The 27423-nt window shown below is 56.1% G+C and overlaps 1 protein-coding gene across 1 annotated transcript in view; it reads left to right on the top strand.

Moving 5' to 3' along the window:
• The window catches only part of LOC140411510 (protein cornichon homolog 3-like), a 302547-nt gene that overhangs the window by 274231 nt on the left and 893 nt on the right, over positions 1-27423 (top strand). The gene's annotated exons all lie outside the window — the stretch shown is intronic.

Below are 27423 nucleotides of genomic sequence, written 5' to 3'. Positions count from 1 at the left end.
TGTTCGATGGGGACAGTGTAGAGGGAGCTTTACTCTGTATCTAACCCCGTGCTGTACCTGTCCTGGGAGTGTTTGATGGGGACAGTGTAGAGGGAGCTTTACTCTGTATCTAACCCCGTGCTGTACCTGTCCTGGGAGTGTTTGATGGGGACAGTGTAGAGGGAGCTTTCCTCTGTATCTAACCCCGTGCTGTACCTGTCCTGGGAGTGTTTGATGGGGACAGTGTAGAGGGAGCTTTACTCTGTATCTAACCGTGTGCTGTCCCTGTCCTGGGAGTGTTTGATGGGGACAGTGTAGAGGGAGCTTTACTCTGTACCTAACCCCGTGCTGTCCCTGTCCTGGGAGTGTTTGATGGGGACAGTGCAGAGGGAGCTTTACTCTGTATCTAACCCTGTGCTGTACCTGTCCTGGGAGTGTTTGATGGGGACAGTGTAGAGGGAGCTTTACTCTGTATCTAGCCCCGTGCTGTCCCTGTCCTGGGAGTGTTTGATGGGGACAGTGTAGAGAGAGCTTTACTCTGTATCTAACCCCGGGCTGTACCTGTCCTGGGAGTGTTTGATGGGGACAGTGTAGAGGGAGCTTTACTCTGTATCTAACACCGTGCTGTACCTGTCCTGGGAGTGTTTGGTGGGGATAGTGTAGATGTAGCTTTACTCTGTATCTAACCCCGGGCTGTACCTGTCCTGGGAGTGTTTGATGGGGACAGTGCAGAGGGAGCTTTACTCTGTACCTAACCCCGGGCTGTACCTGTCCTGGGAGTGTTTGATGGGGACAGTGTAGAGGGAGCTTTACTCTGTATCTAACCCCGGGCTGTACCTGTCCTGGGAGTGTTTGATGGGGACAGTGCAGAGGAAGCTTTACTCTGTACCTAACCCCGGGCTGTACCTGTCCTGGGAGTGATTGATGGGAACGGTGTAGAGGGAGCTTTACTCTGTACCTAACCCCGGGCTGTACCTGTCCTGGGATGTTTGATGGGGTCAGTGTAGAGGGAACTTTACTCTGTATCTAACCCTGTTCTGTACCTGTCCTGGGAGTGTTTGATGGGGACAGTGTAGAGGGAGCTTTACTCTGTATCTAACCCCGTGCTGTCCCTGTCCTGGGAGTGTTTAATGGGGACAGTGTAGAGGGAACTTTACTCTGTATCTAACCCCGTGCTGTACCTGTCCTGGGAGTGTTTGATGGGGACAGTGCAGAGGGAGCTTTACTCTGTATCTAACCCCGTGCTGTACCTGTCCTGGGAGTGTTTGATGGGGACAGTGTAGAGGGAGCTTTACTCTGTATCTAACCGTGTGCTGTCCCTGTCCTGGGAGTGTTTGATGGGGACAGTGTAGAGGGAGCTTTACTCTGTACCTAACCCCGTGCTGTCCCTGTCCTGGGAGTGTTTGATGGGGACAGTGCAGAGGGAGCTTTACTCTGTATCTAACCCTGTGCTGTACCTGTCCTGGGAGTGTTTGATGGGGACAGTGTAGAGGGAGCTTTACTCTGTATCTAGCCCCGTGCTGTCCCTGTCCTGGGAGTGTTTGATGGGGACAGTGTAGAGAGAGCTTTACTCTGTATCTAACCCCGGGCTGTACCTGTCCTGGGAGTGTTTGATGGGGACAGTGTAGAGGGAGCTTTACTCTGTATCTAACACCGTGCTGTACCTGTCCTGGGAGTGTTTGGTGGGGACAGTGTAGATGTAGCTTTACTCTGTATCTAACCCCGGGCTGTACCTGTCCTGGGAGTGTTTGATGGGGACAGTGCAGAGGGAGCTTTACTCTGTACCTAACCCCGGGCTGTACCTGTCCTGGGAGTGTTTGATGGGGACAGTGCAGAGGGAGCTTTACTCTGTACCTAACCCCGGGCTGTACCTGTCCTGGGAGTGATTGATGGGAACGGTGTAGAGGGAGCTTTACTCTGTACCTAACCCCGGGCTGTACCTGTCCTGGGATGTTTGATGGGGTCAGTGTAGAGGGAACTTTACTCTGTATCTAACCCTGTGCTGTAGCTGTCCTGGGAGTGTTTGATGGGGACAGTGTAGAGGGAGCTTTACTCTGTATCTAACCCCGTGCTGTCCCTGTCCTGGGAGTGTTTAATGGGGACAGTGTAGAGGGAACTTTACTCTGTATCTAACCCCGTGCTGTACCTGTCCTGGGAGTGTTTGATGGGGACAGTGCAGAGGGAACTTTACTCTGTATCTAACCCCTTGCTGTCCCTGTCCTGGGAGTGTTTGATGGGGACAGTGTAGAGGGAGCTTTACTCTGTATCTAACCCCGTGCTGTCCCTGTCCTGGGAGTGTTTAATGGGGACAGTGTAGAGGGAACTTTACTCTGTATCTAACCTCGTGCTGTCCCTGTCCTGGGAGTGTTTGATGGGGACTGTGTAGAGGCAGCTTTACTCTGTATCTAACCCCGTGCTGTACCTGTCCTGGGAGTGTTTGATGGGGACAGTGTAGAGGGAGCTTTACTCTGTATCTAACCCGTGCTGTACCTGTCCTGGGAGTGTTTGATGGGGACTGTGTAGAGGGAGCTTTACTCTGTATCTAACCCCGTGCTGTACCTGTCCTGGAAGTGTTTGATGGGGTCAGTGTAGAGGGACCTTTACTCTGTATCTAACCCCGTGCTGTACCTGTCCTGGGAGTGTTTGATGGGGACAGTTCAGAGGGAACTTTACTCTGTATCTAACCCCGTGCTGTCCCTGTCCTGGGAGTGTTTGATGGGGACAGTGTAGAGGGAGCTTTACTCTGTATCTAACCCCGTGCTGTCCCTGTCCTGGGAGTGTTTAATGGGGACAGTGTAGAGGGAACTTTACTCTGTATCTAACCTCGTGCTGTCCCTGTCCTGGGAGTGTTTGATGGGGACTGTGTAGAGGCAGCTTTACTCTGTATCTAACCCCGTGCTGTACCTGTCCTGGGAGTGTTTGATGGGGACAGTGTAGAGGGAGCTTTACTCTGTATCTAACCCCGTGCTGTACCTGTCCTGGGAGTGTTTGATGGGGACTGTGTAGAGGGAGCTTTACTCTGTATCTAACCCCGTGCTGTACCTGTCCTGGGAGTGTTTGATGGGGTCAGTGTAGGGGGACCTTTACTCTGTATCTAACCCCGTGCTGTACCTGTCCTGGGAGTGTTTGATGGGGACTGTGTAGAGGGAGCTTTACTCTGTATCTAACCCCGTGCTGTACCTGTCCTGGGAGTGTTTGATGGGGTCAGTGTGGAGGGACCTTTACTCTGTATCTAACCCCGTGCTGTACCTGTCCTGGGAGTGTTTGATGGGGACAGTTCAGAGGGAACTTTACTCTGTATCTAACCCCGTGCTGTCCCTGTCCTGGGAGTGTTTGATGGGGACAGTGTAGAGGGAGCTTTACTCTGTATCTAACCCCGTGCTGTCCCTGTCCTGGGAGTGTTTAATGGGGACAGTGTAGAGGGAACTTTACTCTGTATCTAACCTCGTGCTGTCCCTGTCCTGGGAGTGTTTGATGGGGACTGTGTAGAGGCAGCTTTACTCTGTATCTAACCCCGTGCTGTACCTGTCCTGGGAGTGTTTGATGGGGACAGTGTAGAGGGAGCTTTACTCTGTATCTAACCCCGTGCTGTACCTGTCCTGGGAGTGTTTGATGGGGACTGTGTAGAGGGAGCTTTACTCTGTATCTAACCCCGTGCTGTACCTGTCCTGGGAGTGTTTGATGGGGTCAGTGTAGAGGGACCTTTACTCTGTATCTAACCCCGTGCTGTACCTGTCCTGGGAGTGTTTGATGGGGACAGTGTAGAGGGAGCTTTACTCTGTATCTAACCGTGTGCTGTCCCTGTCCTGGGAGTGTTTGATGGGGACAGTGTAGAGGGAGCTTTACTCTGTACCTAACCCCGTGCTGTCCCTGTCCTGGGAGTGTTTGATGGGGACAGTGCAGAGGGAGCTTTACTCTGTATCTAACCCTGTGCTGTACCTGTCCTGGGAGTGTTTGATGGGGACAGTGTAGAGGGAGCTTTACTCTGTATCTAGCCCCGTGCTGTCCCTGTCCTGGGAGTGTTTGATGGGGACAGTGTAGAGAGAGCTTTACTCTGTATCTAACCCCGGGCTGTACCTGTCCTGGGAGTGTTTGATGGGGACAGTGTAGAGGGAGCTTTACTCTGTATCTAACACCGTGCTGTACCTGTCCTGGGAGTGTTTGGTGGGGACAGTGTAGATGTAGCTTTACTCTGTATCTAACCCCGGGCTGTACCTGTCCTGGGAGTGTTTGATGGGGACAGTGCAGAGGGAGCTTTACTCTGTACCTAACCCCGGGCTGTACCTGTCCTGGGAGTGTTTGATGGGGACAGTGCAGAGGGAGCTTTACTCTGTACCTAACCCCGGGCTGTACCTGTCCTGGGAGTGATTGATGGGAACGGTGTAGAGGGAGCTTTACTCTGTACCTAACCCCGGGCTGTACCTGTCCTGGGATGTTTGATGGGGTCAGTGTAGAGGGAACTTTACTCTGTATCTAACCCTGTGCTGTAGCTGTCCTGGGAGTGTTTGATGGGGACAGTGTAGAGGGAGCTTTACTCTGTATCTAACCCCGTGCTGTCCCTGTCCTGGGAGTGTTTAATGGGGACAGTGTAGAGGGAACTTTACTCTGTATCTAACCCCGTGCTGTACCTGTCCTGGGAGTGTTTGATGGGGACAGTGCAGAGGGAACTTTACTCTGTATCTAACCCCTTGCTGTCCCTGTCCTGGGAGTGTTTGATGGGGACAGTGTAGAGGGAGCTTTACTCTGTATCTAACCCCGTGCTGTCCCTGTCCTGGGAGTGTTTAATGGGGACAGTGTAGAGGGAACTTTACTCTGTATCTAACCTCGTGCTGTCCCTGTCCTGGGAGTGTTTGATGGGGACTGTGTAGAGGCAGCTTTACTCTGTATCTAACCCCGTGCTGTACCTGTCCTGGGAGTGTTTGATGGGGACAGTGTAGAGGGAGCTTTACTCTGTATCTAACCCGTGCTGTACCTGTCCTGGGAGTGTTTGATGGGGACTGTGTAGAGGGAGCTTTACTCTGTATCTAACCCCGTGCTGTACCTGTCCTGGAAGTGTTTGATGGGGTCAGTGTAGAGGGACCTTTACTCTGTATCTAACCCCGTGCTGTACCTGTCCTGGGAGTGTTTGATGGGGACAGTTCAGAGGGAACTTTACTCTGTATCTAACCCCGTGCTGTCCCTGTCCTGGGAGTGTTTGATGGGGACAGTGTAGAGGGAGCTTTACTCTGTATCTAACCCCGTGCTGTCCCTGTCCTGGGAGTGTTTAATGGGGACAGTGTAGAGGGAACTTTACTCTGTATCTAACCTCGTGCTGTCCCTGTCCTGGGAGTGTTTGATGGGGACTGTGTAGAGGCAGCTTTACTCTGTATCTAACCCCGTGCTGTACCTGTCCTGGGAGTGTTTGATGGGGACAGTGTAGAGGGAGCTTTACTCTGTATCTAACCCCGTGCTGTACCTGTCCTGGGAGTGTTTGATGGGGACTGTGTAGAGGGAGCTTTACTCTGTATCTAACCCCGTGCTGTACCTGTCCTGGGAGTGTTTGATGGGGTCAGTGTAGGGGGACCTTTACTCTGTATCTAACCCCGTGCTGTACCTGTCCTGGGAGTGTTTGATGGGGACTGTGTAGAGGGAGCTTTACTCTGTATCTAACCCCGTGCTGTACCTGTCCTGGGAGTGTTTGATGGGGTCAGTGTGGAGGGACCTTTACTCTGTATCTAACCCCGTGCTGTACCTGTCCTGGGAGTGTTTGATGGGGACAGTTCAGAGGGAACTTTACTCTGTATCTAACCCCGTGCTGTCCCTGTCCTGGGAGTGTTTGATGGGGACAGTGTAGAGGGAGCTTTACTCTGTATCTAACCCCGTGCTGTCCCTGTCCTGGGAGTGTTTAATGGGGACAGTGTAGAGGGAACTTTACTCTGTATCTAACCTCGTGCTGTCCCTGTCCTGGGAGTGTTTGATGGGGACTGTGTAGAGGCAGCTTTACTCTGTATCTAACCCCGTGCTGTACCTGTCCTGGGAGTGTTTGATGGGGACAGTGTAGAGGGAGCTTTACTCTGTATCTAACCCCGTGCTGTACCTGTCCTGGGAGTGTTTGATGGGGACTGTGTAGAGGGAGCTTTACTCTGTATCTAACCCCGTGCTGTACCTGTCCTGGGAGTGTTTGATGGGGTCAGTGTAGAGGGACCTTTACTCTGTATCTAACCCCGTGCTGTACCTGTCCTGGGAGTGTTTGATGGGGACTGTGTAGAGGGAGCTTTACTCTGTATCTAACCCCGTGCTGTACCTGTCCTGGGAGTGTTTGATGGGACAGTGTAGACGGAGCTTTACTCTGTATCTAACCCCGTGCTGTACCTGCCCTGGGAGTGTTTGATGGGACAGTGTAGACGGAGCTTTACTCTGTATCTAACCCCGTGCTGTCCCTGTACTGGGAGTGTTTGATGGGGACAGTGTAGAGGGAACTTTACTCTGTATCTAACCCCGTGCTGTACCTGTCCTGGGAGTGTTTGATGGGGACAGTGTAGAGGGAGCTGTACTCTGTATCTAACACCGTGCTGTCCCTGTCCTGGGAGTGTTTGATGGGGACAGTGTAGAGGGAGCTTTACTCTGTACCTAACCCCGGGCTGTACCTGTCCTGGGAGTGATTGATGGGAACGGTGTAGAGGGAGCTTTACTCTGTACCTAACCCCGGGCTGTACCTGTCCTGGGATGTTTGATGGGGTCAGTGTAGAGGGAACTTTACTCTGTATCTAACCCTGTGCTGTACCTGTCCTGGGAGTGTTTGATGGGGACAGTGTAGAGGGAGCTTTACTCTGTATCTAACCCCGTGCTGTCCCTGTCCTGGGAGTGTTTAATGGGGACAGTGTAGAGGGAACTTTACTCTGTATCTAACCCCGTGCTGTACCTGTCCTGGGAGTGTTTGATGGGGACAGTGCAGAGGGAGCTTTACTCTGTATCTAACCCCGTGCTGTACCTGTCCTGGGAGTGTTTGATGGGGACAGTGCAGAGGGAGCTTTACTCTGTACCTAACCCCGGGCTGTACCTGTCCTGGGAGTGTTTGATGGGGACAGTGCAGAGGGAGCTTTACTCTGTACCTAACCCCGGGCTGTACCTGTCCTGGGAGTGATTGATGGGAACGGTGTAGAGGGAGCTTTACTCTGTACCTAACCCCGGGCTGTACCTGTCCTGGGATGTTTGATGGGGTCAGTGTAGAGGGAACTTTACTCTGTATCTAACCCTGTGCTGTACCTGTCCTGGGAGTGTTTGATGGGGACAGTGTAGAGGGAGCTTTACTCTGTATCTAACCCCGTGCTGTCCCTGTCCTGGGAGTGTTTAATGGGGACAGTGTAGAGGGATCTTTACTCTGTATCTAACCCCGTGCTGTACCTGTCCTGGGAGTGTTTGATGGGGACAGTGCAGAGGGAACTTTACTCTGTATCTAACCCCTTGCTGTCCCTGTCCTGGGAGTGTTTGATGGGGACAGTGTAGAGGGAGCTTTACTCTGGATCTAACCCCGTGCTGTCCCTGTCCTGGGAGTGTTTAATGGGGACAGTGTAGAGGGAACTTTACTCTGTATCTAACCTCGTGCTGTCCCTGTCCTGGGAGTGTTTGATGGGGACTGTGTAGAGGCAGCTTTACTCTGTATCTAACCCCGTGCTGTACCTGTCCTGGGAGTGTTTGATGGGGACAGTGTAGAGGGAGCTTTACTCTGTATCTAACCCGTGCTGTACCTGTCCTGGGAGTGTTTGATGGGGACTGTGTAGAGGGAGCTTTACTCTGTATCTAACCCCGTGCTGTACCTGTCCTGGGAGTGTTTGATGGGGTCAGTGTAGAGGGACCTTTACTCTGTATCTAACCCCGTGCTGTACCTGTCCTGGGAGTGTTTGATGGGGACAGTTCAGAGGGAACTTTACCCTGTATCTAACCCCGTGCTGTCCCTGTCCTGGGAGTGTTTGATGGGGACAGTGTAGAGGGAGCTTTACTCTGTATCTAACCCCGTGCTGTCCCTGTCCTGGGAGTGTTTAATGGGGACAGTGTAGAGGGAACTTTACTCTGTATCTAACCTCGTGCTGTCCCTGTCCTGGGAGTGTTTGATGGGGACTGTGTAGAGGCAGCTTTACTCTGTATCTAACCTCGTGCTGTACCTGTCCTGGGAGTGTTTGATGGGGACAGTGTAGAGGGAGCTTTACTCTGTATCTAACCCCGTGCTGTACCTGTCCTGGGAGTGTTTGATGGGGACTGTGTAGAGGGAGCTTTACTCTGTATCTAACCCCGTGCTGTACCTGTCCTGGGAGTGTTTGATGGGGTCAGTGTAGAGGGACCTTTACTCTGTATCTAACCCCGTGCTGTACCTGTCCTGGGAGTGTTTGATGGGGTCTGTGTAGAGCGAGCTTTACTCTGTATCTAACCCCGTGCTGTACCTGTCCTGGGAGTGTTTGATGGGGTCAGTGTGGAGGGACCTTTACTCTGTATCTAACCCCGTGCTGTACCTGTCCTGGGAGTGTTTGATGGGGACAGTTCAGAGGGAACTTTACTCTGTATCTAACCCCGTGCTGTCCCTGTCCTGGGAGTGTTTGATGGGGACAGTGTAGAGGGAGCTTTACTCTGTATCTAACCCCGTGCTGTCCCTGTCCTGGGAGTGTTTAATGGGGACAGTGTAGAGGGAGCTTTACTCTGTATCTAACCTCGTGCTGTCCCTGTCCTGGGAGTGTTTGATGGGGACAGTTCAGAGGGAACTATACTCTGTATCTAACCCCGTGCTGTCCCTGTCCTGGGAGTGTTTGATGGGGACAGTGTAGAGGGAGCTTTACTCTGTATCTAACCCCGTGCTGTCCCTGTCCTGGGAGTGTTTAATGGGGACAGTGTAGAGGGAACTTTACTCTGTATCTAACCTCGTGCTGTCCCTGTCCTGGGAGTGTTTGATGGGGACTGTGTAGAGGCAGCTTTACTCTGTATCTAACCCCGTGCTGTACCTGTCCTGGGAGTGTTTGATGGGGACAGTGTAGAGGGAGCTTTACTCTGTATCTAACCCCGTGCTGTACCTGTCCTGGGAATGTTTGATGGGGACTGTGTAGAGGGAGCTTTACTCTGTATCTAACCCCGTGCTGTACCTGTCCTGGGAGTGTTTGATGGGGTCAGTGTAGAGGGACCTTTACTCTGTATCTAACCCCGTGCTGTACCTGTCCTGGGAGTGTTTGATGGGGACTGTGTAGAGGGAGCTTTACTCTGTATCTAACCCCGTGCTGTACCTGTCCTGGGAGTGTTTGATGGGGTCAGTGTGGAGGGACCTTTACTCTGTATCTAACCCCGTGCTGTACCTGTCCTGGGAGTGTTTGATGGGGACAGTTCAGAGGGAACTTTACTCTGTATCTAACCCCGTGCTGTCCCTGTCCTGGGAGTGTTTGATGGGGACAGTGTAGAGGGAGCTTTACTCTGTATCTAACCCCGTGCTGTCCCTGTCCTGGGAGTGTTTAATGGGGACAGTGTAGAGGGAACTTTACTCTGTATCTAACCTCGTGCTGTCCCTGTCCTGGGAGTGTTTGATGGGGACTGTGTAGAGGCAGCTTTACTCTGTATCTAACCCCGTGCTGTACCTGTCCTGGGAGTGTTTGATGGGGACAGTGTAGAGGGAGCTTTACTCTGTATCTAACCCCGTGCTGTACCTGTCCTGGGAGTGTTTGATGGGGACTGTGTAGAGGGAGCTTTACTCTGTATCTAACCCCGTGCTGTACCTGTCCTGGGAGTGTTTGATGGGGTCAGTGTAGAGGGACCTTTACTCTGTATCTAACCCCGTGCTGTACCTGTCCTGGGAGTGTTTGATGGGGTCTGTGTAGAGCGAGCTTTACTCTGTATCTAACCCCGTGCTGTACCTGTCCTGGGAGTGTTTGATGGGGTCAGTGTGGAGGGACCTTTACTCTGTATCTAACCCCGTGCTGTACCTGTCCTGGGAGTGTTTGATGGGGACAGTTCAGAGGGAACTTTACTCTGTATCTAACCCCGTGCTGTCCCTGTCCTGGGAGTGTTTGATGGGGACAGTGTAGAGGGAGCTTTACTCTGTATCTAACCCCGTGCTGTCCCTGTCCTGGGAGTGTTTAATGGGGACAGTGTAGAGGGAGCTTTACTCTGTATCTAACCTCGTGCTGTCCCTGTCCTGGGAGTGTTTGATGGGGACAGTTCAGAGGGAACTATACTCTGTATCTAACCCCGTGCTGTCCCTGTCCTGGGAGTGTTTGATGGGGACAGTGTAGAGGGAGCTTTACTCTGTATCTAACCCCGTGCTGTCCCTGTCCTGGGAGTGTTTAATGGGGACAGTGTAGAGGGAACTTTACTCTGTATCTAACCTCGTGCTGTCCCTGTCCTGGGAGTGTTTGATGGGGACTGTGTAGAGGCAGCTTTACTCTGTATCTAACCCCGTGCTGTACCTGTCCTGGGAGTGTTTGATGGGGACAGTGTAGAGGGAGCTTTACTCTGTATCTAACCCCGTGCTGTACCTGTCCTGGGAATGTTTGATGGGGACTGTGTAGAGGGAGCTTTACTCTGTATCTAACCCCGTGCTGTACCTGTCCTGGGAGTGTTTGATGGGGTCAGTGTAGAGGGACCTTTACTCTGTATCTAACCCCGTGCTGTACCTGTCCTGGGAGTGTTTGATGGGGACTGTGTAGAGGGAGCTTTACTCTGTATCTAACCCCGTGCTGTACCTGTCCTGGGAGTGTTTGATGGGGTCAGTGTGGAGGGACCTTTACTCTGTATCTAACCCCGTGCTGTACCTGTCCTGGGAGTGTTTGATGGGGACAGTTCAGAGGGAACTTTACTCTGTATCTAACCCCGTGCTGTCCCTGTCCTGGGAGTGTTTGATGGGGACAGTGTAGAGGGAGCTTTACTCTGTATCTAACCCCGTGCTGTCCCTGTCCTGGGATTGTTTAATGGGGACAGTGTAGAGGGAACTTTACTCTGTATCTAACCTCGTGCTGTCCCTGTCCTGGGAGTGTTTGATGGGGACTGTGTAGAGGCAGCTTTACTCTGTATCTAACCCCGTGCTGTACCTGTCCTGGGAGTGTTTGATGGGGACAGTGTTGAGGGAGCTTTACTCTGTATCTAACCCCGTGCTGTACCTGTCCTGGGAGTGTTTGATGGGGACTGTGTAGAGGGAGCTTTACTCTGTATCTAACCCCGTGCTGTACCTGTCCTGGGAGTGTTTGATGGGGTCAGTGTAGAGGGACCTTTACTCTGTATCTAACCCCGTGCTGTACCTGTCCTGGGAGTGTTTGATGGGACAGTGTAGACGGAGCTTTACTCTGTATCTAACCCCGTGCTGTACCTGCCCTGGGAGTGTTTGATGGGACAGTGTAGACGGAGCTTTACTCTGTATCTAACCCCGTGCTGTCCCTGTACTGGGAGTGTTTGATGGGGACAGTGTAGAGGGAACTTTACTCTGTATCTAACCCCGTGCTGTACCTGTCCTGGGAGTGTTTGATGGGGACAGTGTAGAGGGAGCTTTACTCTGTACCTAACCCCGTGCTGCACCTGTCCTGGGAGTGTTTGATGGGGAGAGTGTAGAGGGAGCTTTACTCTGTATCTAACCCTGGGCTGCACCTGTCCTGGGAGTGTTTGATGGGGAGAGTGTAGAGGGAGCTTTACTCTGTATCTAACCTGGTGCTGTACCTGTCCTGGGAGTGTTTGATGGGGGCAGTGTAGAGGGAGCTTTACTCTGTATCTAACCCCGTGCTGTACCTGTCCTGGGAGTGTTTGATGGGGACAGTGTAGAGGGAACTTTACTCTGTATCTAACCCCGTGCTGTACCTGTCCTGGGAGTGTTTGATGGGGACAGTGTAGAGGGAACTTTACTCTGAAACTACGGGATGACAGAATGATGGAGATGAGGAATTCTGCAGCATGTGATGATGAATTCTGATTTCAGTAGGGATGTCGTTGGGTTATTTGAAGCTTCAGTGGAACATGGAGGAGAGACCAGAGGAGGATTGAGGGAGAGGGATCAGGGAGAGAGAGATGGTGTCGATAGATGTTGCTGACGCACAGTGGGTTTGTGAGTGACTGGCCTGTTTGTGTCTTGTGTCTGGCAGCACAAAGCAGCCACAGGTAAACCTGTCAAAGATCTCTGCTTCCAGAACTAGCCAGTGTCCTTTACTTTAATGATTGGAAAAGAAACAGTTTGGTATAATCTTGGAGTCACGCAGATATTGCTAATAGCAACATCAGTATGTCGCCATGGCAACATGATTTGCAATGTTACTGGGAGCATTGGTTGGCGGAGAGTATAGTTAACACCAGCTCAGGAAGCTCCGTATGCAGATCCAGTCATTCATTTATCCATAATATTCTCACTGGTCTCTGTTACGACCCCCTGGGCCAGTACGCGGTCAATTCCAGCCTCACTGGACCCAGACTCACAATACAGGTGAAATTAGATTTTATTTAAAATACCCAAAGTCCTCGATTGAACCCAATAAACTAGTCACCAGGTTTGTAACTATAAAATATAAGTAACCTTTTATTATGTACAGTGTTATAATTAAATGGACAGAAAATGTAACTGACTATCTATTACCCCTTTCCCAACCCCCCCCCTCCTTCTAACTCACCCCATTCTCTAGACACACACACAAAAAACCAACAAAATTACAAGGATAAGGTTCTTTCCTGCACTGAGATGACTTCTAGTCAATGTCTTTCGAGTTTTGGCTTTCGTTTTGATACTTCTTCCTTCTAGTGTTGGGCTGGTTTACTCTGCGCAAGGTTGTCTCCTGTCTCTGACCACTCACCTTCACTGCAGTGAAGTGACTGTGAGAATCCCCTCGTCGCCACATTCCGGCGCCTGTTCGGGTCACAGAGGGGGAATTCAGAATGTCCAATTCACCTCTCAGCACGTCTTTCGGGACTTGTGGGAGGAAACTGGAGCACCCGGAGGAAACCCACGCAGACACGGGGAGAACGTGCAGACTCCACACAGATAGCGACCCAAGCCGGGAATCGAACCCCGTTCAGGTTCACTGCTTTGAGAGCAATGGATCAGTCCTTTTACTTCAACAAGCAGGAGGGAGAGCGAGAAAGTTCCTTTAACTTCCAAGATCTGAACACTTCTACCCAGTTCTCTGAGAAAGCATCACACAGGAACCAGTCACTGCCCATTGTCAGGCACAATATTGTCCTTGGCCAACCCACTGGTTGCCAGCTACCCAATTGAACCGCCCCCCCCCCCCTCCAAAGCGGGTTCGTAAGACCCACTCGGTGCCGTGGAGTCTGGTTTCTCCCCTCCAAAATGCAAAGCCTGGGAACGCATTGTCATGACAGACAGGCTGTTTCAAGCAGTCTTCTGCTGAAAATTTCAGCTGGGCAATTCTGCGTTGTTGCGCGTCCTGAAGGCCGCCTTGGAGAACGCTTACCCGAAGATCAGAAGCTGAATGCTCTTGACTGCTGAAGTGTTCCCCGACTGAAAGGGAACATTCCTGCCTGGCGATTGTCGCGCGATGTCCGTTCATCCGATGTCTACATGCAGCACTCACCACTCCAGCAAAAAAAGCACCAGCAAATCTACGAAGCGTTTCTTCAACGGTATCATCAGGCGGCCCAATTAGATCGATGTCGTGCACCAGGTCCTGTAGAATCTTCTTGCTTCAAACTGGATTGCCTTCTGGACTCGTACGTCCCCCTGAGCCCGATGTTCCAGGACCCAGATATCTTAGAAAAAATTGTCCTTCTTTCCCTCTGCAGAAAAGGAAGGAAAAAGCAACAGCAGCCTCCAGGCATCTGCAGCACCAGCAGGAGCGAGCAAACACAACCTGCAAATATTTTCATTTATTGATAGTATCAAAAATTCAAAAGATAATACAATGAGGACACCAATCACTTGGCACCGAGCAAGCATAAAACACAAATGGGTCATCGTAGGAAACAACAGAACAAAATACAGAACCAGTAAAAAAAACCGAAGACAAACCCACCAATGGCTAAAAAGTAAACTGTAGTAAAATGGTACCTTTCAAACAATTCCCCCCCCCCCACCCCGGGCAAACAGGCCAAACACAAGAAACACCAGCGACCTTCGCAGCTACCAGAACGGGAGCAGCAGGTGGCTACTGAACACAAAAGGTCACTGGTAGTCTATGTGATGTACCATCAATGACCACGAGACGAGAATGGTGAAACAATCGAGGCTTTATTGCACAAGATGTTGTGCCTCCTGCAGCTGGAACCAGAATGGGAGCAGCGCAGGAGAGCAGACACTTTTATACCCCGCCTGCTGGGAGGAGCCAACAGGCTGGGATTTACTGTGTTACCTGTAGTACTGTGGCAGTACTGTAATACGCGTAGTGTGTTACCAGTGGTGTTTACCACATTCACCCCCTGCTAAAAAAAAAAGTCCAGCGGGGGTGAAAAACAACGTTACAGATTGTGTCTGTCGGGGGCTTCGACCCTCCGCCGCGATCGCCTCAGTCCTGGTGGTGGTGTGGGCACCGATGTGGTCACCTGCGACTCCGGGAGCGTGCTGTCCTCTCCATCGTCACCCCGGAGTGGATCCGGTGACGTGGCGGATGCTGCTGGGGTGGGGGCCGCGGTGAGGTTCGCTGGTGGGAGGGTGGGCGGCGCAGGGGCGAGGGGGGTAACCAGAGGGGGAGGGGACGGTACCAGGTCGGGGGTGGTGAGGGTTGTGGGTGGGGACCCAGCGGGTGCCAGGTCCTGGAGGGAGACTGTGTCCTGTCGCCCGTCGGTAAGTGCCATGTAGGCGTACTGTGGGTTTGCATGGAGGAGGTGGACTTTCTCGACCAGGGGATCTGATTTATGGCTCCTCGCCTGCTTCCAGAGAAGGAGGACGGGCTCAGGAACTGTCAGCCAGGTTGGGAGCGAGACCCCCGAGGTGGACTTCCTGGGGATGGCAAACACACGTTCGTGAGGGGTCTCATTAGTAGCGGTGCACAGGAGCGACCGGATGGAGTGGAGCGCGTCGGGGAGGACCTCCTGCCAGCGGGAAACCGGGAGATTCCTAGACCGAAGGGCCAGCAGGACGGCCTTCCAGACCGTCCGGTTCTCCCTCTCCACCTGCCCGTTTCCCCGGGGGTTGTAGCTGGTCGTCCTGCTCGAGGCGATGCCCTTGCTAAGCAGGAACTGACGCAGCTCATCGCTCATGAAGGAGGATCCCCGATCGCTGTGGATGTAGGTGGGGAAACCGAACAGAGTGAAGATGCTGTGCAGGGCTTTAATGACCGTGGCAGAAGGCATATCGGGGCATGGGATGGTGAAGAGGAACAGGGAGTACTCGTCAACAACGTTGAGGAAGTACACGTTGCGGCCGGTGGAGGGGAGGGGCCCTTTGAAGTCCATGCTGAGGCGTTCAAAGGGGCGGGAGGCCTTCACCAGGCGCGCACGGTCTGGCCGGTAGAAGTGCGGTTTGCTCTCCGCGCAGACCTGGCAGTCTCTGGTCACGGTCCTGACCTCCTCGATGGAGTAGGGCAGGTTGCAGGCCTTGATAAAATGGAAGAACCGGGTGACCCCCGGGTGGCAGAGGTCATTGTGGAGGGCCCGGAGTCGGTCCACCTGTGCGCTGGCACATGTACCGCGGGACAGGGCATCTTGGGGCACATTGAGCTTCCCCGGGCGATACAAGATCTCATAGTTATAGGTGGAGAGCTTGATCCTCCACCTCAAGATCTTGTCGTTCTTGATTTTGCCCCGCTGCGTATTATTAAACATGAAGGCAACCGACCGTTGGTCAGTGAGGAGAGTGAATCTCCTGCCGGCCAGGTAATGCCTCCAACGTCGCACAGCTTCCACAATGGCTTGGGCCTCCTCCTCGACGGAGGAGTGCCGGATTCCGGAGGCATGGAGGGTGCGGGAGAAGAAAGCCAGGGGCCTGCCCGCCTGGTTGAGGGTGGCGGCCAGAGCCACGTCTGATGCATCGCTCTCCACCTGAAAGGGGAGGGACTCGTTGACCGCGTGCATCGTGGCCTTGGCGATGTCCGCCTTGATGTGGTTGAAGGCCCGGCGGGCCTCAGCCGTCAGGGGAAAAACTGTGGACTTGATGAGTGGGCGGGCCCTGTCCGCATAATTTGGGACCCACTGGGCGTAATATGAGAAAAACCCCAGGCATCGTTTCAGGGCCTTGGGGCAGTGGGGGAGGGGGAGTTCCATGAGGGGGCGCATGCGGTCGGGGTCGGGCCCTAGAACTCCATTTTCCACGACATAGCCAAGGATGGCTAAGCGGTTGGTGTGGAAAACGCATTTCTCCTTATTGTAGGTTTGGCGGTCTGGAGGAATTTTTGCAAGTTTGCGTCGTGGTCCTGCTGGTCGTGGCCTCAGATGGTGACATTATCTAGGTACGGGAAAGTGGCCCGCAGCCCATACTGGTCAACCATTCGGTCCATCTCTCACTGGAAGACCGAGACCCCATTGGTGATGCTGAAGGGAACTCGTAAGAAGTGGTAGAGGCGGCCATCTGCTTCGAATGCAGTGTATTGGTGATCCTCCGGGCAGATGGGGAACTGGTGGTAGGCGGACTTCAAGTCAACTGTGGAGAAGACTCGATACTGCGCAATCTGGTTGACCATGTCAGATATGCGTGGGAGGGGGTACGCGTCGAGCTGCGTGTACCGGTTGATGGTCTGACTGCAGTCAATGACCATCCTGTGCTTCTCCCCAATCTTCACTACCCCCACTTGAGCTCTCCGGGGGCTGTTCCTGGCCTCAATGATCCCTTCCCGCAGAGGCCGTTGGACTTCCGACCTGATGAAGGTCCTGTCCTGTGCACTGTACCATCTCCTCCTCATGGCGACGGGCTTGCAGTCCGGGGTGAGGTTCGCAAACAGCGAACGTGGATCGACCTTAAGGGTTGTGAGGCCGCAGGCGGTGAGGGGGGGGCAGGGGTCTGCCGAATTTCAGAGTAAGGCTTTGGAGATGGTACTGAAAATCGAGGCCTAGCAACAGGGCAGCGCAGAGATGGGGGAGGACGTAGAGCCTGAAGTTGCAGAACTCTACCCCCTGGACGGTGAGGGTCGCGACACAGTACCCCTGGATTTGCACGGAATGGGATCCGGAGGCCAGGGAGATTTTCAGTGTGACGGGGAGTACCGGGAGGGAGCAGCGCCTTACCGTAGCGGGGTGGATGAAACTCTCTGTGCTCCCGGAGTCAAAGAGGCAGGTCGTCTCGTGCCCGTTGATCTTCACCGTCATCGTAGCGGTCGCGAGGTTGCGGGGCCGAGACGGATCCAGGGCGATGGAGGCGAGCTGCGGAAGATGCTGGGAGGTTCCGGGCTGATCAGTATCGGCGGGCTGCGAATGGCCGGGCGAGCAGGGGTCCTGAGGCACGGTCCGAGATGGTGCTGAAGATGGCGGCGCCCACATGGCGGACGACATCCAAGATGGTGACGCGCACAGGCCGCACGTGGCGTGTGGCGGAATAGATGGCGGCGCCCCTGGATCGCACGTGGGGGTTGTAGCGATGCTGGGCCTGGAAACGGCAGCGACCGATCGGGCCTGGCAAACGGAGACGAAGTGGCCCTTCTTCCCACACCCATTGCAGGTCGCACTCCGCGCCGGGCAGCGCTGCCTGGGATGTTTGCTCTGGCCACAAAAGTAACATTTGGGCCCTCCGGAGCTGGCTGGCTGCCGCGTGGCGCAGGCTTGCGGTGTACCCGAGTCGGCAGCTGGGGGGGCCCACGATGCCCGCGAGGGTGCCGCGCGGTCGGAGGCGTTGGCCTCCAGATTACAGGAGGCCACTTCTAGGGAATTAGCCAGCTGCACAGTCTCTGTAAGGTCGAGCGTACCCCCTTCCAATAACTGCTGGCGAACGTAATTAGACTTAATGCCCGTGACATAAGTGTTTCTGATCAGTAGTTCTGTGTGAGAACTGCCGACACCGCCTGGCAATTACAGTTCCTACCGAGTATCCGTGGAGCACGCAAGAAATCGTCCCGAGTCTCCCCCGGGAGTTGCCGTCTCGTGGCCAGGGGGTGCCTGGCGAACACCTGATTCACAGTCTTGATGTACTGTCCTTTTAGTAGCGCCATTGCTTCTGTGTAGGTGGGCGCGTCCCGGATGAGGGGAAAAACTTGTGCGCTCACCCGTGAGTAGAGGTTCTGGAGCTTCTGAGGGTCCGAGAGTTCTTGAGTGGCTGCTCCGAGGTATCCTTCAAAGCAGGCTAGCCAGTGCTCGAAGGTGGCTGTGGCGTTGGCTGCGCGAGGGCTCAGCTCCAGGAGATCAGCCTTGATTAAGACGTTCATCTCTAAAAATCTTGTGCAATAAATTGATGTACCGCCAATGACCACGAGACGAGAATGGTGGAACAACGAGGCTTTATTGCACAAGATGTTGAACCTCCTGCAGCTGGAATCAGAATGGGAGCAGCGCAGGAGAGCAGACACTTTTATACAGCGCCTGCTGGAAGGAGCCATCAGGCTGGGATTTGCTGTGGTACCTGTAGTACAGTGGCAGTACCATAATACGTGTAGTGTGTTACCAGTGGTGTTTACCACACCTTGAAAGTGACTCGACCCCACTTCTGGTGGCGGCCATGGAGTGAGTAGAGGCACACAGGGCTGCTCCGGCTTGAAGACGTGGATTTGAGCTCATTTTACCTGAAAATGGGAGAAATGTGACGGGAAAGTATAGCTGAAGTTGTGGAGGAGAAGTTCCCCCCACCCCCAGGAGTGGCATGTCTGCTGGTTATGAGTCTCGGCAGAAGAAGGTTAAAGACCCAGCCAAGGAACTGGAAGAGACCTGAGGCACAGCAACAGTTGAGAGATGGTAGAGGGGGAAGGGTCATTACATATTGGAAAACCCCTGATGGAGCAGCTGATGGCGTTTATCAGAGAGAAGGTTCACCAACAAAGAAATGAGATGCAGGAAGACCGATCAAAGGAGCGGTTGCACCCCTGAAAAGCTCGACGGAGAGAGTGGAGAAGTGCTTGGAGGCACAGGGGTTGCAGGTACGGGAGATGGAGAGGGTGATGCCTGACAATAGTGATCGGGTGGTGGCATTGGGGGCGGAGGTCGGGCTCCTGGGGGATCTTTGCAAATCGTTAAGAGCAAAGGTAGAGGACCAGGTGAACAGATCCAGAAGGCAGAACCTGCATACAGTTGGCCTGCCTGAAGATGTGGAAGACACGAGTGATTCGGGGGGGGGGGCACGGTAGCACAGCGGTTATCACTGTGGCTTCACTGCTCCAGGGTCCCAGGTTCGATTCCCGGCTGGGTCACTGTCTGTACGGTCTCTGCACGTTCTCCCCGTGTCTGTGTGGGTTTCCTCCGGGGGCTCCGGTTTCCTCCCACAAGTCCCGAAAGACGTGCTGTTAGGTGAATTGGACATTCTGAATTCTCCCTCTGTGACCCGAACAGGTGCCGGAATGTGGCGACTAGGGGCTTTTCACAGTAACTTCATTGCAATGTTAATGTAAGCCAACTTGTGACACTAATAAAGATTATTATAATTATTTTTGCATGAGACGCACCTCTGGGCGAAGGATCAGGTTAGGTTAAAGCGAGATGGGTGGGTCAGGCATCTCACTCGGGGTTCAATCCAAAGTCACGGCGGGGGGGGGGGGGGGGGGGGGTGGTGTGTGCGGTGGCCACCCTGCTGAGCAAAGGGACCGGGTTTGTAGGGTTTGTGACGGAAGTGTGGCACCCAGGGGAGAGATACGTGATAGTGAGCGTGGTGTTGGAGGGGACGCCGGTGGTGCTGGTGAATGAATGTTTATGCGCCGAATTGGGACAACATGGGGTTTGCTGGAAACTATTCCTGGACCTGGACACGCATCAGTTGATTATGGTGGTTTTAACTGCGTGCTGGCACTGAGGGTGGATAGGTCGAGCCCTAAGTCAATAGGAAGGTTGAGGACAGTGAAGGAGCTGGGAGGGTTTATGGAAAGGGTGGGAATGATGGATCCGTGGAGGTTTAGGAACCCGGAGGAGAGGGAGAACTCCTTCATCTCGCTCGTGCACAAGGTAATGAAAATGAAAATCGCTTATTGTCACGAGCAGGCTTCAATGAAGTTACTGTGAAAAGCCCCTAGTCGCCACATACCGGCGCCTGTTCGGGGAGGCTGGTACGGGAATCGAACCGTGCTTCTGGCCTGCCTTGGTCTGCTTTAAAAGCCAGCTATTTAGCCCAGTGAGCTAAACCAGCCCCTGTGTACTCCAGAATTAACTTTTTGGTAGTGAGCAGGGTGTGGGGGCGGAGTTTGCAGAAATTGTGACCTCACACCATGTGCCGCACTGGCTGGAGGGCAGGCTTCGTCGAAGCAGGAGCAGAGGCCGGGATGAAGGTTAGACTTGGGGCTTCTAGCAGACAAGGGGCTCTGTGAGAAGGTGCGGTCGGTCATCAGAGGCTATGTGGAGTTGATTCAATATGAGGAGGTATCGGCGACCACATTTTGGGAGGGGTTGAAGGCGGTGGTTCAGGGGGAGGTTACCTTGTTCAAGGTGCACAGGCAGGAGGATGAGTATGGATGATGGATCAGATAGTCAAGGTGAACAGGAAATATTTGAGGGTCCCCACGAAGGAGGAGAGAGAAAGAGGTTACAGGGGCAGTTTGATAGGCTGACGACAGGGGAGGCAGTGGGGCAGCTATGGAGGGCGCGGGGTTGGGGGGTGGGTGCAGTATGAATAGGGAGAGAAGGTGAGCTGTGCTAGCCCATCAGTTACGGAGGCAGGCTGCGTCTAAGAAAATCCTGAGAGTGCGGACAGGGGGAGATAGTGTCAGAGCCTGTAAAGATACATTATAGATCGTAGAATTTACAGTGCAGAAGGAGGCCATTCGGCCCATCGATTCTGCACAGGCCCATGGAAAGATCACCCTATATAAGACCACACCTCTACCCTACCTGTAACCCAGTAACCCCATCTAACCTTTTGGACACTAAGGGCAATTTAGCGTGGCCAATCCACCTAATCTGCATATTTTTGGACTGTGGGAGGAAACCGGAGCACCCGGAGGAAACCCACGCAGACACGGGGAGAACGTGCAGACTCCGACAAGCCGGGAATTGAACTTGGCCCTGGAGCTGTGTGGTAGTCACCACTGATGTATATATTGTATATATAGGGTGTTGATATAGGTGCTTTACGGTAAGGCCCCTGTACTAGAGGTACCGGGGTAGTTCCCTGCCTGCTGGCTCCACCCAGTAGGCGGAGTATAAATATGTGTGCTCCTCGTACAGCAGCCATTTCACCAGCTGCTGTAGGAGGCCACACATCTCAGTGTAATAAAGCCTCGGTTGCATTCAACTCTCGTCTTTGTGTGATTGATCGTGCATCAAGCTGTGAAGCAACTGTGCTAACCACTGTGCACGGCTGGACGAGAAGAGGAGGCAGGTGCTGGAGGAGCCATTAGGGTTAAGAGAGGTGATGGATAGTATAAAAGGGATGAAGTCGGAGAAGGCCCCCTAGGCCAGACGATTACCCAGCAGAACTCTATAAGGAGTTCGCGACGGAGCTGGTACCACACCTATTGGGGATGTTTAGCGAGGCGCTGGAGAAGCAGGAGCTGCCGGAGACACTGACCCAGGCGAAGATCACGCTAATCCCGAAAAGGGGAAGGATCTGCTAGATTGTTTATAGAGGCCCATATCTGTTAAATACGGATGTGAAAGTGTTGACTAAGTTAGTGGCGAGGGGGATGGAAGGATGCGTTCCCGGGGTGGTTGTAGAGGATCAGGTGGGTTTTGTGAAGGGCAACTTCCCAGTAACAGCAGGCGGTTACTGAATGTGATTATGACCCCGATGGAGGGACGGGTACCGGAGGTAGTGGTCTCTATGGAGGCAGAAAAGGCTTTCGACCGGGTGGATGGCGGCACCTATTTGAGGTTCTGGGAAGGTTTGGGTTCGGGCCGAAGTTTGTGGCATGGGTGCCCCTGCTGTACGTGGCCCCGGTGGCGAGCGTGCGGCCAAATGAGATGAGTTCATGGAGCTTTGGGCTGTACAGGGGTACGAGGCAGGGGTGTCCACTGCTGCTGCTGCTGTTCGGGCTGGCGATCGAGCCCTTGGCGATGGTCCTTAGGGGGTCAGTAGTGTGGCAGGAGGGGGAGTAGAGAACACCGGGTATCACTGTATGTAGACAACCTACTGCTGTTCGTATTAGACCCACTGGAGAGATTGGGGAGAATTACAGGCATACTAGAGAAGTTCGGGGCATTCCTGGGCTATAAGCTGAATGTCGGAAAGAATGAGGTGTTTCCGGTGAATGAGGCGGGTCGGGAAGCTAATCTGGGGGTGTTGCCATTTCGGGTAGCCAGCGATAGGTTCGGGTATTTGGGGGTTCAGGTGACGGGGGAGTGGGCGACGATGCACAAATGGAACTTAATAAAGTTGGCGGAGGAGGTTAGAGAGTACTTTAGGAGGTGGGATACACCTGACACTGACGGGGAGAGTCAAGGTGGTCAAAATTAACGTTCTGCCAAGTATTCCGAAGGTCTTTTCGTGGAAACTGGATGCAGTGATTTTGGAGTTTATATGGGAGGGAAGTGTATGTGGGAGGGGTGAAGAGGGCCCTGCTACAGGTGCAAAAGCAGAAAGGGGGGTTGGTGTTACTGAATCTGCTGCACTATTATTGGGCAGCGAATGTGGGGAAGGTGAGGCGGTGGTGGGAAGGAGAGGGGTTAGAATGGGTTAGGATGGAGGGCCTGAGCGTCATGGTGACGGCGGCACTACCGCTGGCATTGAGGAGGTACACGGAGAGCCCAGTGGTACAGTCCACAATTAGGGTGTGCAGCCAGTTGAGGAGACACTTTAGGATGGAGGGGAAGTCGGTGCTGACACTGCTGTGTGGGAACCGTGGGTTTAAGCTGGGGGGAGACGGATGGAATGCCTAGGAAGTGGAGGGAGGTGGAACTGGTGCGGGCGAGGGATCTATACCTGGAGGAGAGGTTTGTAAGTCTGGCAGAGCTGCGGGAGAGGGTGGAGCTGGCGAAGGGAAGCGAGTTCAAGTAGATGCAAGTGAGGGACTTTGCGTGGAAGGAATGGAGAGGCTTTCCCAAGCTGTTGGAGTATTTCCTGTTGGAGCGGTTGCTGCTCCCGCATGTGGAAGGGGAGGGTAGGATTGGAGATATATATGTGTGGTTGGGGGAGCAAGCGGGGGCGCAGGTGGTGAGGATTAAGGGGAAATGGATGGTGGAGCTGGGGGGGGGGGGAATAGGTGGGGAGTGTGGAGTGAGGCGCTGCGCACGGTGAATTTAACCCCCCTCGTGCATGAAGATGAGTTTGATACAGTTTAAGGTGGTGCACAGGATGCACATGACTCAGGCGAGGCTGAGTGGGATCTTCCAGGGGGTGGCAGGCGAGTGTGAGCAGTGTGTGCGAGGACCAGCTAATCACGCGGTTATGTTCTGGGGCTGTGAGAAGGATCTGTAAAGATTTAATGACCTGCTAATGCTCGCATTCCAAGCATTGTTTGGCATCTTTGAATTTGTCTATATATGTGTTTCAGGAACATACCTCTTCATTCACCTGAGGGAGGAGCAGCGCTCCGAAAGCTAGTGACATCGAAACAAACCTGTTGGACTTTAACCTGGTGTTGTCAGACTTCTCACTGTGAGAAGTTGGAGAGATACTGGGAGGGGGACGCTGTCAGTGATTATGGGGGTAGAGGCCGGGCCGGACCCAATGATGGCGATTTTTGGGGTATTGGAAATGCCGGAGCTGACGGAAGGGAGGAGGGCTGACGTTGTGGCCTTCACCTCTCAAGTTGCCCGGTGAAGGATGGGGTGAAAAGGGGGGAAGAAATAGCACAAACTGTGAACTGTGAGATGTGGAAAATGTTCTTCGATTTATTTATACTTTTGTACTTTTGTGTATGTCTGGACTAAAATACATTTTTAAAAAAAGGAAGTATCCTGGCGCAACCTCCGGGCTGTGCAGTCGAACCGGACCACCGCCCTCCTCCCCTGCACTATCGGCATCAATTCTTCCATCATCACCCTATCCGGGGACCGGGCCACAGGTACACAGGGGGTATTAAGGGTGACCCACAGGTCCAAAACCGAGTAGACAGTCAAAAGTCATCACTTAAAACAGGCGTTCAAAGGACACCTACAAACTGCTCGAGCAAGCCCCCTGCATCTTCAGCCTGGTAGTAGACCCACCAAAACCGTCCCCTCGCCTCACTCCAGGTAAAAGAGTCCGAAAGGCTTCCTTCCTTCCTTTAATCCGGAAAGCAGCAGGCAATTCCATGGGGAAGAGGCAGCAGGCAAACAGCAGAGTAGCAGTAAGTACACAGAAGGGCAGCAGCAGCAGTCTCCAGGCATCTGGAGCCACCAGCAGGAGCAGCAGCTAATACAACCTGCAGTCAAACAATGAAACTAAAGCAAATAAGTTCAGAGACAAACTAAAAGGAGTCGCACCTGATAGGGGCACTGCCCAAACAGAACAAAAACCAACGGAAACGTACAAAGATAGGGGCCTCCATGACGGCGCGGATGCACCTGTGCATGGATCTCTGGGAGAACCCTGACAGGTCCCCATTAGGCGCCTGGAAGGACCGTGTGGCGTAGAAGTTCAGGGTGATCGGGAGTGGTTGTCCTGCCCTATATGGGTGTCCTCCCCATATCTCTGCAGTGCCCGCTGCACCATGATCTGGCAGATATGTCGCACCGTTTATCTGCTCAGCTGGAGTCTTCAATGGCATGCCCGGTCAGGCAGGTCCTTGAATGACACTCGAGGCCTCGTGCGGTGGGGGTGGGGGGGGGGGCTCCTTGTGTGGCAGGGTGGGGGTGGCTCCACGTGCGGCGGGGTGGGGGTGGGCTCCTCATGCGGCGGGGTGGGGGGGGCTCCTCGTGCGGAGGGGTGGGGGTGGGTGGTCCTCGTGCGGAGGGGTGGGGGGGGCTCCTCGTGCGGAGGGGTGGGGGGGGCTCCCGTGCGGCGGGGTGGGGGTGGGTGGTCCTCGTGCGGAGGGGTGGGGGGGGCTCCTCGTGCGGCGGGGTGGGGGTGGGTGGTCCTCGTGCGGAGGGGTGGGGGGGGCTCCTCGTGCGGAGGGGTGGGGGGGGCTCCTCGTGCGGCGGGGTGGGGGGGGCTCCTCGTGCGGCGGGGTGGGGGGGCTCCTCGTGCGGAGGGGTGGGGGGGCTCCTCGTGCGGCGGGGTGGGGGGGCTCCCGTGCGGCGGGGTGGGGGGGGCTCCCGTGCGGCGGGGTGGGGGGTGGGCTCCTCGTGCGGCGGGGTGGGGGGGGCTCCTCGTGCGGCGGGGTGGGGGTGGGCTCCTCATGCGGCGGGGTGGGGGGGGCTCCCGTGCGGCGGGGTGGGGGTGGGCTCCTCGTGCGGCGGGGTGGGGGGGGCTCCTCGTGCGGCGGGGTGAGGGGGGCTCCCGTGCGGCGGGGTGGGGGTGGGCTCCTCGTGCGGAGGGGTGGGGGTGGGTGGTCCTCGTGCAGAGGGGTGGGGGTGGGTGGTCCTCGTGCGGAGGGGTGGGGGGGGGCTCCTCGTGCGGCGGGGTGGGGGTGGGCTCCACATGCGGCGGGGTGGGGGGGGCTCCTCGTGCGGAGGGGTGGGGGTGGGTGGTCCTCGTGCGGAGGGGTGGGGGGGGCTCCCGTGCGGCGGGGTGGGGGTGGGCTCCTCGTGCGGCGGGGTGGGGGGGCTCCTCGTGCGGCGGGGTGGGGGGGGCTCCTCGTGCGGAGGGGTGGGGGTGGGTGGTCCTCGTGCGGAGGGGTGGGGGGGGGCTCCTCGTGCGGAGGGGTGGGGGTGGGCTCCTCATGCGGCGGGGTGGGGGGGGCTCCTCGTGCGGAGGGGTGGGGGTGGGCTCCTCATGCGGCGGGGTGGGGGGGGCTCCCGTGTGGGCGGGGTGGGGGTGGGTGGTCCTCATGCGGCGGGGGTGGGGGGGGCTCCCGTGCGGCGGGGTGGGGGGGGCTCCCGTGCGGCGGGGGTGGGGGTGGGCTCCTCGTGCGGAGGGGTGGGGGTGGGCACCTCATGCGGCGGGGTGGGGGGGGCTCCTCGTGCGGAGGGGTGGGGGTGGGCTCCTCATGCGGCGGGGTGGGGGGGGCTCCTGTGCGGCGGGGTGGGGGTGGGTGGTCCTCGTGCGGAGGGGTGGGTGGGGCTCCCGTGCGGCGGGGTGGGGGGGGGCTCCCGTGCGGCGGGGTGGGGGTGGGCTCCTCGTGCGGCGGGGTGGGGGGGGCTCCCGTGCGGCGGGGTGGGGGTGGGTGGTCCTCGTGCGGAGGGGTGGGGGGGGCTCCTCGTGCGGAGGGGTGGGGGGGGCTCCTCGTGCGGCGGGGGTGGGGGGGGCTCCCGTGCGGCGGGGTGGGTGTGGGCTCCTCGTGCGGAGGGGTGGGGGTGGGTGGTCCTCGTGCGGAGGGGTGGGGGGGCTCCTCGTGCGGAGGGGTGGGGGGGGCTCCTCGTGCGGCGGGGTGGGGGGGGGGCTCCTTGTGCGGCAGGGTGGGGGAGGCTCCTCGTGCGGCGGGGTGGGGGTGGGTGGTCCTCGTGCGGAGGGGTGGGGGTGGGTGGTCCTAGTGCGGAGGGGTGGGGGGGGCTCCTCGTGCGGCGGGGTGGGGGGGGCTCCTTGTGCGGCGGGGTGGGGGGGGCTCCTCGTGCGGCGGGTTGGGGGGGGGGCTCCTTGTGCGGCGGGGTGGGGGTGGGTGGTCCTCGTGCGGAGGGGTGGGGGTGGGTGGTCCTCGTGCGGAGGGGTGGGGGGGGCTCCTCGTGCGGCGGGGTGGGGGGGGGCTCCTTGTGCGGCAGGGTGGGGGGGGCTCCTCGTGCGGAGGGGTGGGGGTGGGTGGTCCTCATGCGGCGGGGTGGGGGGGGCTCCCGTGCGGCGGGGTGGGTGTGGGCTCCTCGTGCGGCGGGGTGGGGGGGGCTCCCGTGCGGCGGGGGTGGGGGTGGGCTCCTCGTGCGGCGGGGTGGGGGGGGCTCCCGTGCGGCGGGGTGGGTGTGGACTCCTCGTGCGGAGGGGTGGGGGTGGGTGGTCCTCGTGCGGAGGGGTGGGGGGGGCTCCTCGTGCGGAGGGGTGGGGGGGGCTCCTCGTGCGGCGGGGTGGGGGGGGGCCTCCTTGTGCGGCAGGGTGGGTGAGGCTCCTCGTGCGGCGGGGTGGGGGTGGGTGGTCCTCGTGCGGAGGGGTGGGGGTGGGTGGTCCTCGTGCGGAGGGGTGGGGGGGGCTCCTCGTGCGGCGGGGTGGGGGTGGGTGGTCCTCGTGCGGAGGGGTGGGGGGGGCTCCTCGTGCGGAGGGGTGGGGGGGGCTCCTCGTGCGGCGGGGTGGGGGGGGGGGCTCCTTGTGCGGCAGGGTGGGGGAGGCTCCTCGTGCGGCGGGGTGGGGGTGGGTGGTCCTCGTGCGGAGGGGTGGGGGTGGGTGGTCCTCGTGCGGAGGGGTGGGGGGGCTCCTCGTGCGGCGGGGTGGGGGGGGGGCTCCTTGTGCGGCGGGGTGGGGGGGGCTCCTCGTGCGGCGGGGTGGGGGGGGGCTCCTTGTGCGGCAGGGTGGGGGAGGCTCCTCGTGCGGCGGGGTGGGGGTGGGTGGTCCTCGTGCGGAGGGGTGGG

Source organism: Scyliorhinus torazame, chromosome 4, assembly GCF_047496885.1.
Source record: "Scyliorhinus torazame isolate Kashiwa2021f chromosome 4, sScyTor2.1, whole genome shotgun sequence".
NCBI lineage: Eukaryota > Metazoa > Chordata > Chondrichthyes > Carcharhiniformes > Scyliorhinidae > Scyliorhinus > Scyliorhinus torazame.
The sequence above is the reverse complement of the archived record's forward strand: the minus strand, read 5'-3'. Positions and strand labels throughout refer to the sequence as shown.